Source organism: Oncorhynchus kisutch, linkage group LG4 (assembly GCF_002021735.2).
Source record: "Oncorhynchus kisutch isolate 150728-3 linkage group LG4, Okis_V2, whole genome shotgun sequence".
Taxonomy (NCBI): Eukaryota; Metazoa; Chordata; class Actinopteri; order Salmoniformes; family Salmonidae; genus Oncorhynchus; species Oncorhynchus kisutch.
Genome location: NC_034177.2, coordinates 2,001,060 through 2,017,441, shown reverse-complemented (window position 1 = coordinate 2,017,441; position 16,382 = coordinate 2,001,060).

Here is a 16,382-nt window from a genome sequence, read left to right as displayed (position 1 = left end):
CAGAGGTTTGTGATCAGGTCAGAGTCAGGCAGAGGTTTGTGATCAGGTCAGAGGCAGGCAGAGGTTTGTGATCAGGTCAGAGTCAGGCAGAGGTTTGTGATCAGGTCAGAGTCAGGCAGGGGTTTGTGATCAGGTCAGAGTCAGGCAGAGGTTTGTGATCAGGTCAGAGTCAGGCAGGGGTTTGTGATCAGGTCAGAGTCAGGCAGAGGTTTGTGATCAGGTCAGAGTCAGGCAGGGGTTTGTGATCAGGTCAGAGTCAGGCAGGGGTTTGTGATCAGGTCAGAGTCAGGCAGGGGTTTGTGATCAGGTCAGAGTCAGGCAGAGGTTTGTGATCAGGTCAGAGTCAGGCAGGGGTTTGTGATCAGGTCAGAGTCAGGCAGAGGTTTGTGATCAGGTCAGAGTCAGGCAGGGGTTTGTGATCAGGTCAGAGTCAGGCAGAGGTTTGTGATCAGGTCAGAGTCAGGCAGAGGTTTGTGATCAGGTCAGAGTCAGGCAGAGGTTTGTGATCAGGTCAGAGGCAGGCAGAGGTTTGTGATCAGGTCAGAGTCAGGCAGAGGTCTGTGATCAGGTCAGAGTCAGGCAGGGGTTTGTGATCAGGTCAGAGTCAGGCAGAGGTTTGTGATCAGGTCAGAGTCAGGCAGAGGTTTGTGATCAGGTCAGAGGCAGGCAGAGGTTTGTGATCAGGTCAGAGGCAGGCAGAGGTTTGTGATCAGGTCAGAGTCAGGCAGAGGTTTGTGATCAGGTCAGAGTCAGGCAGAGGTTTGTGATCAGGTCAGAGTCAGGCAGAGGTTTGTGATCAGGTCAGAGTCAGGCAGAGGTTTGTGATCAGGTCAGAGTCAGGCAGAGGTTTGTGATCAGGTCAGAGTCAGGCAGGGGTTTGTGATCAGGTCAGAGTCAGGCAGAGGTTTGTGATCAGGTCAGAGTCAGGCAGGGGTTTGTGATCAGTTCAGAGTCAGGCAGAGGTTTGTGATCAGGTCAGAGTCAGGCAGAGGTTTGTGATCAGGTCAGAGTCAGGCAGGGTTTGTGATCAGGTCAGAGTCAGGCAGGGGTTTGTGATCAGGTCAGAGTCAGGCAGGTACAGGACGGCAGGCAGGCTCGGGGTCAGGGCAGGCAGGCTCGGGGTCAGGGCAGGCAGGGGTTTGTGATCAGGTCAGAGTCAGGCAGGTACAGGAAGGCAGGCAGGCTCGGGGTCAGGGCAGGCAGGCTCGGGGTCAGGGCAGGCAGGGGTTTGTGATCAGGTCAGAGTCAGGCAGGTACAGGACGGCAGGCAGGCTCGGGGTCAGGGCAGGCAGGGGTTTGTGATCAGGTCAGAGTCAGGCAGGTACAGGACGGCAGGCAGGCTCGGGGTCAGGGCAGGCAGGGGTTTGTGATCAGGTCAGAGTCAGGCAGGTACAGGACGGCAGGCAGGCTCGGGGTCAGGGCAGGCAGGGGTTTATGATCAGGTCAGAGTCAGGCAGGTACAGGAAGGCAGGCAGGCTCGGGGTCAGGGCAGGCAGGCTCGGGGTCAGGGCAGGCAGGGGTTTGTGATCAGGTCAGAGTCAGGCAGGTACAGGACGGCAGGCAGGCTCTGGGTCAGGGCAGGCAGGGGTTTGTGATCAGGTCAGAGTCAGGCAGCTCCAGGAAGGCAGGCAGGCTCGGGGTCAGGGCAGGCAGGGGTTTGTGATCAGGTCAGAGTCAGGCAGGTACAGGACGGCAGGCAGGCTCGGGGTCAGCGCAGGCAGGGGTTTGTGATCAGGTCAGAGTCAGGCAGGTACAGGAAGGCAGGCAGGCTCGGGGTCAGGGCAGGCAGGGGTTTGTGATCAGGTCAGAGTCAGGCAGGTACAGGACGGCAGGCAGGCTCGGGGTCAGGGCAGGCAGGGGTTTGTGATCAGGTCAGAGTCAGGCAGGTACAGGACGGCAGGCAGGCTCGGGGTCAGGGCAGGCAGGGGTTTGTGATCAGGTCAGAGTCAGGCAGGTACAGGACGGCAGGCAGGCTCGGGGTCAGGGCAGGCAGGGGTTTGTGATCAGGTCAGAGTCAGGCAGCTCCAGGAATGCAGGCAGGCTCGGGGTCAGGGCAGGCAGGGGTTTGTGATCAGGTCAGAGTCAGGCAGGTACAGGACGGCAGGCAGGCTCGGGGTCAGGGCAGGCAGGGGTTTGTGATCAGGTCAGAGTCAGGCAGGTACAGGACGGCAGGCAGGCTCGGGGTCAGGGCAGGCAGGGGTTTGTGATCAGGTCAGAGTCAGGCAGGTACAGGACGGCAGGCAGGCTCGGGGTCAGGGCAGGCAGGGGTTTGTGATCAGGTCAGAGTCAGGCAGGTACAGGACGGCAGGCAGGCTCGGGGTCAGGGCAGGCAGGGGTTTGTGATCAGGTCAGAGTCAGGCAGGTACAGGACGGCAGGCAGGCTCGGGGTCAGGGCAGGCAGGGGTTTGTGATCAGGTCAGAGTCAGGCAGGTACAGGACGGCAGGCAGGCTCGGGGTCAGGGCAGGCAGGGGTTTGTGATCAGGTCAGAGTCAGGCAGGTACAGGACGGCAGGCAGGCTCGGGGTCAAGGAAGGCAGGCTCGGGGTCAGGGCAGGGAAGGATTGGGGTCAGGGCAGGCAGGGGTTTGTGATCAGGTCAGAGTCAGGCAGGTACAGGAAGGCAGGCAGGCTCGGGGTCAGGGCAAGCAGGCTCGGGGTCAGGGCAGGCAGGCTCGGGGTCAGGGCAGGCAGAGGTTTGTAATCAGGTCAGAGTCAAGCAGGTACAGGACGGCAGGTAGGCTCGGGGTCAGGGCAGGCAGAGGTTTGTAATCAGGTCAGAGTCAAGCAGGTACAGGGCGGCAGGTAGGCTCGGGGTCAGGGCAGGCAGAATAGTCAGAACTGGGAAAACTAGGAAAAACAACTTGAGAAACAGGAAGATGGGAAAGCACCCTGACAAAATAAGACAAACTGGCAACAGACAAACAGAGAACACAGGTTTAAATACACAGGGGATAATGGGGAAGATGGGCGACACCTGGAGGGGGGTGGAGACAAGAACAAAGACAGGTGAAAGAGGTCAGGGTGTGACACACACACACACACACTTTATTTGGATAAATTACCTGATCCCTGAAAAAAGTCATGACCACGCTGATGGAAACAAGATATGCCGGTACAATTTTAGAGATGCCTACAGACAATTTGTTTGTTCGACATGGTGGGATCTGTTTTGTCTTGGTAAAATTAATTATGTGAGAAATTGAAGTGAAATCACTTTTATGAGCAACTATTGACATAATAATCATCATATCATTTTGGAGTCAGGTATTGATATGGGGTGTGGTCCTCCCACTACGACTCAGGAAACCATGCAGTTTATTAGGCTACAGATTAAATCAATTATTATGAACTTCACAGTATGGTGAAAGTGCACGTGATTGAGCAATTATGTAGTGTATTATGTAGTATGTAGTGTATTATGTATTATGTAGTGTATTATGTATTATGTAGTGTATTATGTATTATGTAGTGTATTATGTATTATGTAGTGTATTATGTAGTATGTAGTGTATTATGTAGTGTATTATGTATTATGTAGTGTATTATGTAGTGTATTATGTATTATGTAGTGTATTACGTAGTGGTATTATGTATTATGTTGTGTATTATGTATTATGTGAGTGTATGATGATGTATTATGTATTATGTAGTGTATTATGTATTATGTATGTATTATTATTATGTATTATGTAGTGTAGTATGTAGTGTATTATGTAGTGGATTATGTAGTGTAGTATGTATTATGTATTATGTAGTGTATTATGTATTATGTATTATGTAGTGTATTATGAGTGTATTATGTAGTGTATTATGTAGTGTATTATGTATTATGTAAGTGTATTATGTAGTGTATTTGTATTATGTATATTAGTGTATTATGTAGTGTATTATGTAGTGTATTATGTAGTGTTTATGTATTATGTAGTATATGTAGTTATGTATTATGTAGTGTATTATGTATTATGTAGTGTATTATGTAGTATGTAGTGTATTATGTATTATGTAGTGTATTATGTAGTATGTAGTGTATTATGTAGTTATGTAAGTGTATTATGTATTATGTAGTGTATTATGTAGTATGTAGTGTATTATGTATTATGTAGTGTATTATGTATTATGTCGTGTATTATGTAGTATGTAGTGTATTATGTATTATGTAGTGTATTATGCATTATGTATTATGTAGTGTATTATGTATTATGTTGTGTATTATGTATTATGTAGTGTATTATGTAGTATTATGCAGTGTATTATGTATATGTAGTGTATTATGTAGTGTATTATGTAGTGTATTATGTATTATGTAGTGTATTATGTAGTATTATGTAAGTGTATTATGTATTATGTAGTGTATTATGAGTGTATTATGTATTATGTAGTGTATTATGTATTATGTAGTGTATATGTTTATGCAGTGTATTATGTATTATGTAGTGTTATTATGTATTATGTAGTGTATTATGTATTATGCAGTGTATTATGTATTATGTAATGTATTATGTATTATGTAGTGTATTATAGTGTATTGTATTATGTAGTGTATTATGTAGTGTATTATGTAGTGTATTATGTAGTGTATTATGTAGTGTATTATGTAGTATGTAGTGTATTATGTATTATGTAGTGTATTATGTATTATGTAGTGTATTATGTATTATGTAGTGTATTATGTATTATGCAGTGTATTATGTATTATGTAATGTATTATGTATTATGTAGTGTATTATGTAGTGTATTATGTATTATGTAGTGTATTATGTAGTGTATTATGTATTATGTAGTGTATTATGTAGTGTATTATGTAGTGTATTATGTAGTATGTAGTGTATTATGTATTATGTAGTGTATTATGTAGTATGTAGTGTATTATGTATTATGTAGTGTATTATGTAGTGTATTATGTAGTGTATTATGTAGTATGTAGTGTATTATGTAGTATGTAGTGTATTATGTAGTGTATTATGTAGTGTATTAGGTAGTAGTAGTGTATTATGTATTATGTAGTGTATATGTATATGTAGTGTATTATGTATTATGTAGTGTATTATGTAGTATTATGTAGTATGTAGTGTATTATGTATTATGTAGTGTATTATGTAGTATGTAGTGTATTATGTATTATGTAGTGTATTATGTATTATGTAGTGTATTATGTAGTATGTAGTGTATTATGTATTATGTAGTGTATTATGTAGTGTATTATGTATTATGTAGTGTATTATGCATTATGTATTATGTAGTGTATTATGTATTATGTAGTGTATTATGCATTATGTATTATGTAGTGTATTATGTATTATGTTGTGTATTATGTAGTATTATGTAGTGTATTATGTAGTATTATGTAGTGTATTATGTATTATGTAGTGTATTATGTAGTGTATTATGTATTATGTAGTGTATTATGTAGTATTATGTATTATGTAGTGTATTATGTAGTGTATTATGTAGTGTATTATGTAGTGTATTAGGTAGTGTATTATGTAGTATGTAGTGTATTATGTATTATGTAGTGTATTATGTAGTGTATTAGTGTATTATGTATTATGTTGTGTATTATGTAGTGTATTATGTAGTGTATTATGTAGTATGTAGTGTATTATGTAGTATTATGTAGTGTATTATGTATTATGTAGTGTATTATGTAGTGTATTATGTAGTGTATTATGTATTATGTAGTGTATTATGTATATGTAGTGTATTATGTAGTGTATTATGTAGTGTATTATGTAGTGTATTATGTAGTGTATTATGTATTATGTAGTGTATTATGTAGTGTATTATGTAGTGTATTATGTAGTGTATTATGTAGTATGGTCTACTACACCTGTTGTATTCAGCATTTCACTGTGAGGTCTACTACACCTGTTGTATTCAGCATTTCACTGTAAGGTCTACTACACCTGTTGTATTCAGCATTTCACTGTAAGGTCTCCTACACCTGTTGTATTCAGCATTTCACTGTAAGGTCTCCTACACCTGTTGTATTCAGCATTTCACTGTAAGGTCTATCTATACCTGTTGTATTCAGCGCATGTGTCAAATAAACTTTGATTTGATTTGAGCCACAGTCTGTGTCCCAAATGGCACCCTATTCCCTATGTAGTGCACTACTTTTGACCAGAGACAATAGGAAATAGGTTGCCATTTGGGACTCATCAGTGTAAGAGGATACACGGTGCTGATAGAGACCACTGAACATTACTGATTCCTACAGGACACACTTAAGCCTACTTATGATAGCCACATCTCTGTGTGATTGTAGTGAGGCAACCCACATAAAAAAAAAAATCTTCATTTTACTATAGAATACTACAGTACATACTATATAATTATGTAGTATAGTAAGTATACTGTAGAATCCTATACTCCACACTGTAGCTTCCCTCAATCGTGTAGTGTTTACTTTATCATTTTTACAATCGATTGTAATGTTAGCTAGCTTTACTGCTAGCTGCCAACATTGTCAAAGCTGTTTTGGATGCGCTGTCCCTGGGGAGTTCATGCTGGGGATTTCCTCTAAGCCCCCCCCCCCCCCCCCCCCTGACGTGTAGTGCTTACTATATAACTGTTTAGTATACTGTAGAATACTACACTCCACACTGTAGTATCCATTGATTATATTTGACTATTCAGTATATAGTAATACCTGCTGACTGGGGTTAGTATATAGTAATACCTGCTGACTGGGGTTAGTATATAGTAATACCTGCTGACTGGGGTTAGTATATAGTAATACCTGCTGACTGGGGTTAGTATATAGTAATACCTGCTGACTGGGGTTAGTATATAGTAATACCTGCTGACTGGGGTTAGTATATAGTAATACCTGCTCACTGGGGTTAGTATATAGTAATACCTGCTCACTGGGGTTAGTATATAGTAATACCTGCTGACTGGGGTTAGTATATAGTAATACCTGCTCACTGGGGTTAGTATATAGTAATACCTGCTGACTAGGGTTAGTATATAGTAATACCTGCTGACTGGGGTTAGTATATAGTAATACCTGCTCACTGGGGTTAGTATATAGTAATACCTGCTGACTGGGGTTAGTATATAGTAATACCTGCTCACTGGGGTTAGTATATAGTAATACCTGCTCACTGGGGTTAGTATATAGTAATACCTGCTGACTGGGGTTAGTATATAGTAATACCTGCTGACTGGGGTTAGTATATAGTAATACCTGCTGACTGGGGTTAGTATATAGTAATACCTGCTGACTGGGGTTAGTATATAGTAATACCTGCTCACTGGGGTTAGTATATAGTAATACCTGCTGACTGGGGTTAGTATATAGTAATACCTGCTCACTGGGGTTAGTATATAGTAATACCTGCTCACTGGGGTTAGTATATAGTAATACCTGCTGACTGGGGTTAGTATATAGTAATACCTGCTGACTGGGGTTAGTATATAGTAATACCTGCTCACTGGGGTTAGTATATAGTAATACCTGCTGACTGGGGTTAGTATATAGTAATACCTGCTGACTGGGGTTAGTATATAGTAATACCTGCTCACTGGGGTTAGTATATAGTAATACCTGCTGACTGGGGTTAGTATATAGTAATACCTGCTGACTGGGGTTAGTATATAGTAATACCTGCTGACTGGGGTTAGTATATAGTAATACCTGCTGACTGGGGTTAGTATATAGTAATACCTGCTCACTGGGGTTAGTATATAGTAATACCTGCTGACTGGGGTTAGTATATAGTAATACCTGCTGACTGGGGTTAGTATATAGTAATACCTGCTGACTGGGGTTAGTATATAGTAATACCTGCTCACTGGGGTTAGTATATAGTAATACCTGCTCACTGGGGTTAGTATATAGTAATACCTGCTGACTGGGGTTAGTATATAGTAACACCTGCTGACTGGGGTTAGTATATAGTAATACCTGCTCACTGGGGTTAGTATATAGTAATACCTGCTGACTGGGGTTAGTATATAGTAATACCTGCTCACTGGGGTTAGTATATAGTAATACCTGCTCACTGGGGTTAGTATATAGTAATACCTGCTCACTGGGGTTAGTATATAGTAATACCTGCTCACTGGGGTTAGTATATAGTAATACCTGCTCACTGGGGTTAGTATATAGTAATACCTGCTCACTGGGGTTAGTATATAGTAATACCTGCTCACTGGGGTTAGTATATAGTAATACCTGCTCACTGGGGTTAGTATATAGTAATACCTGCTCACTGGGGTTAGTATATAGTAATACCTGCTCACTGGGGTTAGTATATAGTAATACCTGCTGACTGGGGTTAGTATATAGTAATACCTGCTCACTGGGGTTAGTATATAGTAATACCTGCTCACTGGGGTTAGTATATAGTAATACCTGCTGACTGGGGTTAGTATATAGTAATACCTGCTCACTGGGGTTAGTATATAGTAATACCTGCTGACTGGGGTTAGTATATAGTAACACCTGCTGACTGGGGTTAGTATATAGTAATACCTGCTGACTGGGGTTAGTATATAGTAATACCTGCTCACTGGGGTTAGTATATAGTAATACCTGCTGACTGGGGTTAGTATATAGTAATACCTGCTCACTGGGGTTAGTATATAGTAATACCTGCTCACTGGGGTTAGTATATAGTAATACCTGCTCACTGGGGTTAGTATATAGTAATACCTGCTGACTAGGGTTAGTATATAGTAACACCTGCTGACTGGGGTTAGTATATAGTAATACCTGCTCACTGGGGTTAGTATATAGTAATACCTGCTCACTGGGGTTAGTATATAGTAATACCTGCTCACTGGGGTTAGTATATAGTAATACCTGCTCACTGGGGTTAGTATATAGTAATACCTGCTGACTGGGGTTAGTATATAGTAATACCTGCTCACTGGGGTTAGTATATAGTAATACCTGCTGACTGGGGTTAGTATATAGTAATACCTGCTGACTGGGGTTAGTATATAGTAATACCTGCTGACTGGGGTTAGTATATAGTAATACCTGCTGACTGGGGTTAGTATATAGTAATACCTGCTCACTGGGGTTAGTATATAGTAATACCTGCTCACTGGGGTTAGTATATAGTAACACCTGCTGACTGGGGTTAGTATATAGTAATACCTGCTCACTGGGGTTAGTATATAGTAACACCTGCTGACTGGGGTTAGTATATAGTAATACCTGCTCACTGGGGTTAGTATATAGTAATACCTGCTGACTGGGGTTAGTATATAGTAATACCTGCTGACTGGGGTTAGTATATAGTAATACCTGCTCACTGGGGTTAGTATATAGTAATACCTGCTCACTGGGGTTAGTATATAGTAATACCTGCTCACTGGGGTTAGTATATAGTAATACCTGCTCACTGGGGTTAGTATATAGTAATACCTGCTGACTGGGGTTAGTATATAGTAATACCTGCTCACTGGGGTTAGTATATAGTAATACCTGCTGACTGGGGTTAGTATATAGTAATACCTGCTGACTGGGGTTAGTATATAGTAATACCTGCTGACTGGGGTTAGTATATAGTAATACCTGCTGACTGGGGTTAGTATATAGTAATACCTGCTCACTGGGGTTAGTATATAGTAATACCTGCTGACTGGGGTTAGTATATAGTAATACCTGCTCACTGGGGTTAGTATATAGTAATACCTGCTGACTGGGGTTAGTATATAGTAATACCTGCTCACTGGGGTTAGTATATAGTAACACCTGCTGACTAGGGTTAGTATATAGTAACACCTGCTGACTGGGGTTAGTATATAGTAATACCTGCTGACTGGGGTTAGTATATAGTAACACCTGCTGACTGGGGTTAGTATATAGTAATACCTGCTGACTGGGGTTAGTATATAGTAACACCTGCTGACTGGGGTTAGTATATAGTAACACCTGCTGACTGGGGTTACTGACAGATGGTCGAGGGTTTAAAGACAAGTCTACTGGCAGATGGTCGGGGGGTTAAAGACAAGTCTACTGACAGATGGTCGAGGGGTTAAAAACAAGTCTACTGACAGATGGTCGAGGGTTTAAAGACAAGTCTACTGGCAGATGGTCGAGGGTTTAAAGACTGGCAGATGGTCGGGGGTTTAAAGACAAGTCTACTGGCAGATGGTCGGGGGTTAAAAGACAAGTCTACTGACAGATGGTCGAGGGTTTAAAGACAAGTCTACTGGCAGATGGTCGGGGGTTAAAAGACAAGTCTACTGGCAGATGGTTGGGGGTTAAAAGACAAGTCTACTGACAGATGGTTGGGGGTTAAAAGACTGGCAGATGATTGGGGGTTAAAGACAAGTCTTCTGGCGGATGGTCGTTGTTAAAAGACAAGTCTAATGGCAGATGGTCTGGGGTTAAAAGGCAAGTCTACTGGCAGATGGTCGGGGGTTTAAAGACTGACAGATGGTCGTGGGTTAAAAGGCAAGTCTACTGGCAGATGGGCAGGGGTTTAAAGACAAGTCTACTGACAGATGGTCTGGGGTTAAAAGGCAAGTCTACTGGCAGATGGTCAGGGGTTTAAAGACAAGTCTACTGACAGATGGTCTGGGGTTAAAAGGCAAGTCTACTGGCAGATGGTCTGGGGTTAAAAGGCAAGTCTACTGGCAGATGGTCGGGGGTTGGAATCTCTATTCAATTCAGATGATTATGATTGGCAAATCCATGAAATCCCAGAAACATATTGACAGAACCAAAGTTGATGTAAATACACTTAATGTTGTGATGCCCTGTTTTTCTTCAAATGAGAACCTTAATTAATGTCATGTTATTTTCATTTTATTTTGTATTTTATTTGCTTACTAACTAGTGTACATTAGTATTGGCAGTACGACTGGAGAAAGCCTAATGACCAATTAGGGTTGAATCCCTGTCCTTATAACGTTCTCCATACTTAGGCTAGGAAACTAAGTGGTAAGTACTTCTTCTACAGCCAGGCAACCCCCTAAACACACACTACAGTAGACCTGTCGAAACCGCTCCATCAGGAAACCCAGGGGCTCTATTCTGGTCTGGTTGTTTACACTACCTTTATTTCTGTCTCTTTTATAATGTCTATTTGCTCTTCTGTCAAGTCTACGCATGACAGACCACAATGATAGCCAACCTGAGGTTACTCATAGAGATGGATAGAGGACTCGCTTGGCCCAAAACCTGTTATAGCATGGGCAGGGCTAATCGTCATTGAGGCCTTTCATCATTTCGAAGTAGTCAACTGGGTGGGACTTGCAATAGGTTAGGAAAGGACACAGATAGCCCAAAAAATGTGTAATATGTTGTAATATATTCTAAATGTTCTATGTAACTCAATGTGGAAGGGTCACAGAAGAGGCCATTTTGAAGATAGAAGAGCTCGCTAGTCTCTATGAGGTTAGTTTCTCGAAGGGTACGCCTATCTGTGCCCGTGTCCAAGCAGCAGCATTAGGAGGCTCAGATGGTGCTCAGGTCTAATCTGGGATTAACGGGGCCGCTCTATCTGCAGATTGGCCAGGGATTTCTCAGGTCTTTCTCAGCTAACTGGGGGTGCTTGGCTTATGTCAGGTCAGGTGTTACTTTGTGTAACGGGCCGTGTGTCCTGTGTCCTAATCACCTGGATCGCTGGCTCATCAAATATCAGGCTGCCAACCCAGAATTGTTGTGATAGTTACAGGAATGTTGAGAGTTACAAAGAGTACAGATGACCCTATTGACAGAGAGCATGTTAGATGTTACAGTAGAGGGGCTGTGGTCTATCTAGAAAGCTAAAGCGTTACAGACTCAGCTATAGAAATTGAAAGGTAATTTCTGATTGAGCAGACATAAACATTGTTTTAGTCTCCGCTAAAGAAAGCAACATTACCTTTAAATTCAATCACGCTGTAAAGCTGAACTTCTGTGATGTGGAATGAATATAGCCGAGGTCTAGATATGTCCAGTACTCAGTTATGTACAGTGTACCGTGTTTTCTTATTTTGGCTCGAAACTCCAACATTTTGGATGTTAAATCAAGCAATGACCATGACGTTAAAGTGCAGACTATCAGCTTTAATTCGAGTGTATTTTGTAAACCGTTTAGAAATTACAGCACTTTTTGTACAAAGTGCCCCCATTTTAGGGAACCAAAAGTATTGGGACAACTTCACATACTGTATGTGTATTAAAGTAGTATTTGGTCCCCACAGCATGGAATGACTACATCAAGCTTGTGACTCATTTGTTGGATGAATTTGCTGTTTGTTTTGGTTGTTTCAGATTATTTTGTGCCCAATAGAAATTCATGGTAAATAATGTATTGTGTCATTTTTGGAGTCACTTTTATTGTAAATAAGAACACAATATGTTTCTAAAAATTTCTACATTCATGTGGACACTACCATGATTACAAATAATCCTGAATGAATCTGAAACACAACCAAAACAAACAGCAAATGCATCCAACAAATCTGTAGTCTCAAGATTGATGTAGTCATTCCATGTTTCAAGGCTGTGGGTAACTGGTAAAATGAGTCAGGAGCAGGAGAGCTGAGATGCGTGGACAAGGTATTTAATACAAGATAACATCAGTATAGACACCATAGAATGGTGTGGGAAGAATACCGGTACCACGACATAAACAGGAATAATAACAAAACCCAGCAACAATATACCAGCCGTCAGATACCAGCCTTCAGATACCAGCCTTCAGATACCAGCCTTCAGATACCAGCCGTCAGATACCAGCCGTCAGATACCAGCCGTCAGATACCAGCCGTCAGATACCAGCCTTCAGATACCAGCCTTCAGATACCAGCCGTCAGATACCAGCCGTCAGATAGCAGCCTTCAGATACCAGCCGTCAGATACCAGCCGTCAGATACCAGCCGTCAGATACCAGCCTTCAGATACCAGCCGTCAGATACCAGCCGTCAGATACCAGCCTTCAGATACCAGCCGTCAGATACCAGCAGGTCAGATACCAGCCGTCAGATACCAGCCTTCAGATACCAGCCGTCAGATACCAGCCGTCAGATACCAGCCTTCAGATACCAGCCTTCAGATACCAGCCGTCAGATACCAGCCGTCAGATACCAGCCATCAGATACCAGCCGTCAGATACCAGCCTTCAGATACCAGCCTTCAGATACCAGCCGTCAGATACCAGCCTTCAGATACCAGCCTTCAGATACCAGCCGTCAGATACCAGCCGTCAGATACCAGCCGTCAGATACCAGCCGTCAGATACCAGCCGTCAGATACCAGCCTTCAGATACCAGCCGTCAGATACCAGCCGTCAGATACCAGCCGTCAGATACCAGCCGTCAGATACCAGTCGTCAGATACCAGCAGGTCAGATACCAGCCGTCAGATACCAGCCGTCAGATACCAGCAGGTCAGATACCAGCCGTCAGATACCAGCAGGTCAGATACCAGCCGTCAGATACCAGCAGGTCAGATACCAGCCGTCAGATACCAGCCGTCAGATACAGTCTTCACAATAAAACAAACACGCACACAAACATGCCACACTACATAAAGAGAGACCTAAGACAGCAACATAGCATCAACAGATGACAGCATGGTGGCAACACAACATGACAACAACATGATAGCAACACAGCACGGCAGCAGCACAACATGGTTTCAACACAACATGGCAGCAGCACAACATGGTAGCAGCACAAACAGGGTACGAACATATGTGTATATATTTTATTTAACCAGGTAGGCCAGTTGAGAACAAGTTCTCATTTGCAACTGTGACCTGGCCAAGATAAATCAAAGCAGTTCGACACATACAACACAGAGTTACACATGGAATAAACAAACGTACAGTCAATAACACAATAGAAAAAAGAAAGTCTATATACAGTGTGTGCAAATGTAGTAAGATTAGGGAGGTAAGGCAATAAATAGGCCAATAATCGAAATAATTACAATTTAGTAATTAAACACTAGAGTGATAGATGTGCAGAAGATGAAAGTGCTAGTAGATATACTAGGGTGCAAAAGAGCAAATAAATGTATAACAATAGGGGGACGAGGTAGTGGGCTATTTACCGATGGGCTGTGTACAGGTGTAAATGACCTGGTGTAAGTTAGAGAGGGAGATATAAGACTCCAGCTTCAGTGATTTCTGTAATTCATTCCAGTCATTGGAAGCAGAGAACTGGAAGGAAACGTGACCAAAGGGGGAGTTGGCTTTGGGGATGACCAGTGAAATATACCTGCTGGAAAGCGTGCTACGGGTGGGTGCTGCAATGGTGACCAGTGAGCTGAGATACGGCGGGGCTTTACCTAGCAAAGACTTATAGATGAACTGGAGCCAGTGGGTTTGGCGATGGATATGTAGTGAGGGCTAGCCAACGAGAGCATAGAGGTCGCAGTGGTGGGTAGTATATGGGGCTTTAGTGACAAAATGGATGGCACTGTGATAGACTACATCCAATTTGCTGAGTAGAGTGTTGGAGGCTATTTTGTAAACGACAAGAAGCGGTAGGATAGTCCGTTTTACGAGGGTATGTTTGGCAGCATGAGCATGCTTTGATGTGAAATAGGAAGCCGATTCTAGATTTCATTTTGGATTGGAGATGCTTAATGTGAGTCTGGAAGGAGAGTTTACAGTCTAACCAGACACCTAGGTATTTGTAGTTATCCACATATTCTAAGTCAGAGCCGTCCAGAGTAGTGATGCTGGACGGGCAGGCAGGTGCGGGCAGCGGTCGTTTGAAGAGCATGCATTTAGTTTTACTTGCATGTAGGAGCAGTTAGAGGCAACGGAAGGAGAATTGTATGGCATTGAAGCTCGTTTGGAGGTTTGTTAGCACAGTGTCCAAAGAAGGGCCAGATGTATACAGAATGGTGTCGGCTGCGTAGAGGTGGATCAGAGAATCACCAGCAGCAAGAGATACATCATTGACATATACAGAGAAAAGAGTCGGCCCAAGAATTGAACCCTGTGGCACCCCCATAGAGATTGCCAGAGGTCCGGAAAACAGGCCCTCCGATTTGACTCACTGAACTCTGTCTGAGAAGTAATTGGTGAACCAGGCGAGGCAGTCTTTTGAGAAACCAAGGCTTGGGCAATTGCTGCTGGGGGTGCAGAGCTGTTGGCAGGGTTGGGGTAGCCGGTTGGAAAGCATGGCCAGCCGTAGAAACATGCACGTTTAAATTCTCTTTTATCGTAGATTTATTGTTGGTGACAGTGTTTCCTAGCCTCAGTGCAGTGGGCAGCTGGGAGGAGGTGCTCTTATTCTCCATAGACTTTACAGTGTCCCAGAAAGAGGTGCTCTTTATAGTGCGACCCCCCCCCCCCCCCAGTATACTTTGTAGTGTGATTCCCCCCAGTGTACTTTGTAGTGTGATTCCCCCCAGTGTACTTTGTAGTGTGATTCCCCCCAGTGTACTTTGTAGTGTGATTCCCCCCAGTGTACTTTGTAGTGTGATTCCGCCAGTGTACTTTGTAGTGTGATTCCCCCCAGTGTACTTTGTAGTGTGATTCCCCCCAGTGTACTTTGTAGTGTGATTCCCCCCAGTGTACTTTGTAGTGTGATTCCCCCCAGTGTACTTTATAGTGTGATTCCCCCCAGTGTACTTTGTAGTGTGATTCCTCCCAGTGTACTTTATAGTGTGATTCCCCCCAGTGTACTTTGTTCATGACGTTCATGTCCATTCTAGTATTGTAATTATACGACAGCATCGTTGATAAAAAAATAGCCTGATTCTTTGCCTGTTGAATGTTGATGAATTGGAGCACCAAGAGGCTCCGCACCAACCATTATTGGGTTGCCGCCCCCCCTTGGGTTATGCCGTGGCGGAGATCTTTGTGGGCTATACTCGGCCTTGTCTCAGGATGGTCAGTTGGTGGTTGAAGATATCCCTCTAGTGGTGTGGGGGTTGTGATTTGTCAAAGTGGGTGGGGTTAAATCCTGCCTGTTTGGCCCTGTCCGGGGGTATCATCGGATGGGGCCACAGTGTCTCCTGACCCCTCATGTCTCAGCCTCCAGTATTTATGCTGCAGTAGTTTATGTGTCGGGGGGCTAGGGTCAGTCTGTTATATCTGGAGTACTTCTCCTGTCTTATCCGGTGTCCTGTGTGAATTTAAGTATGCTCTTTCTAATTCTCTTTTTCTCTCTTTCTTTCTCTCTCTCTTTCTCTCTCTCAGAGGACCTGAGCCCTAGGACCATGCCTCAGGACTACCTGGCCTGATGACTCCTTGCTGTCCCCAGTCCACCTGGCCATGCTGCTGCTCCAGTTTCAACTGTTCTGGATGCGAACCCTGACCTGTTCACTGGACGTGCTACCTGTCCCAGACCTGCTGTTTTCAACTCTCTAGAGACAGCAGGAGTGGTAGAGATACTCTTAATGATCGGCTTTGGAAAGCCAACTGACATTTACTCCTGAGGTGCTGACTTGTTGCACCCTTGACAACCACTGAT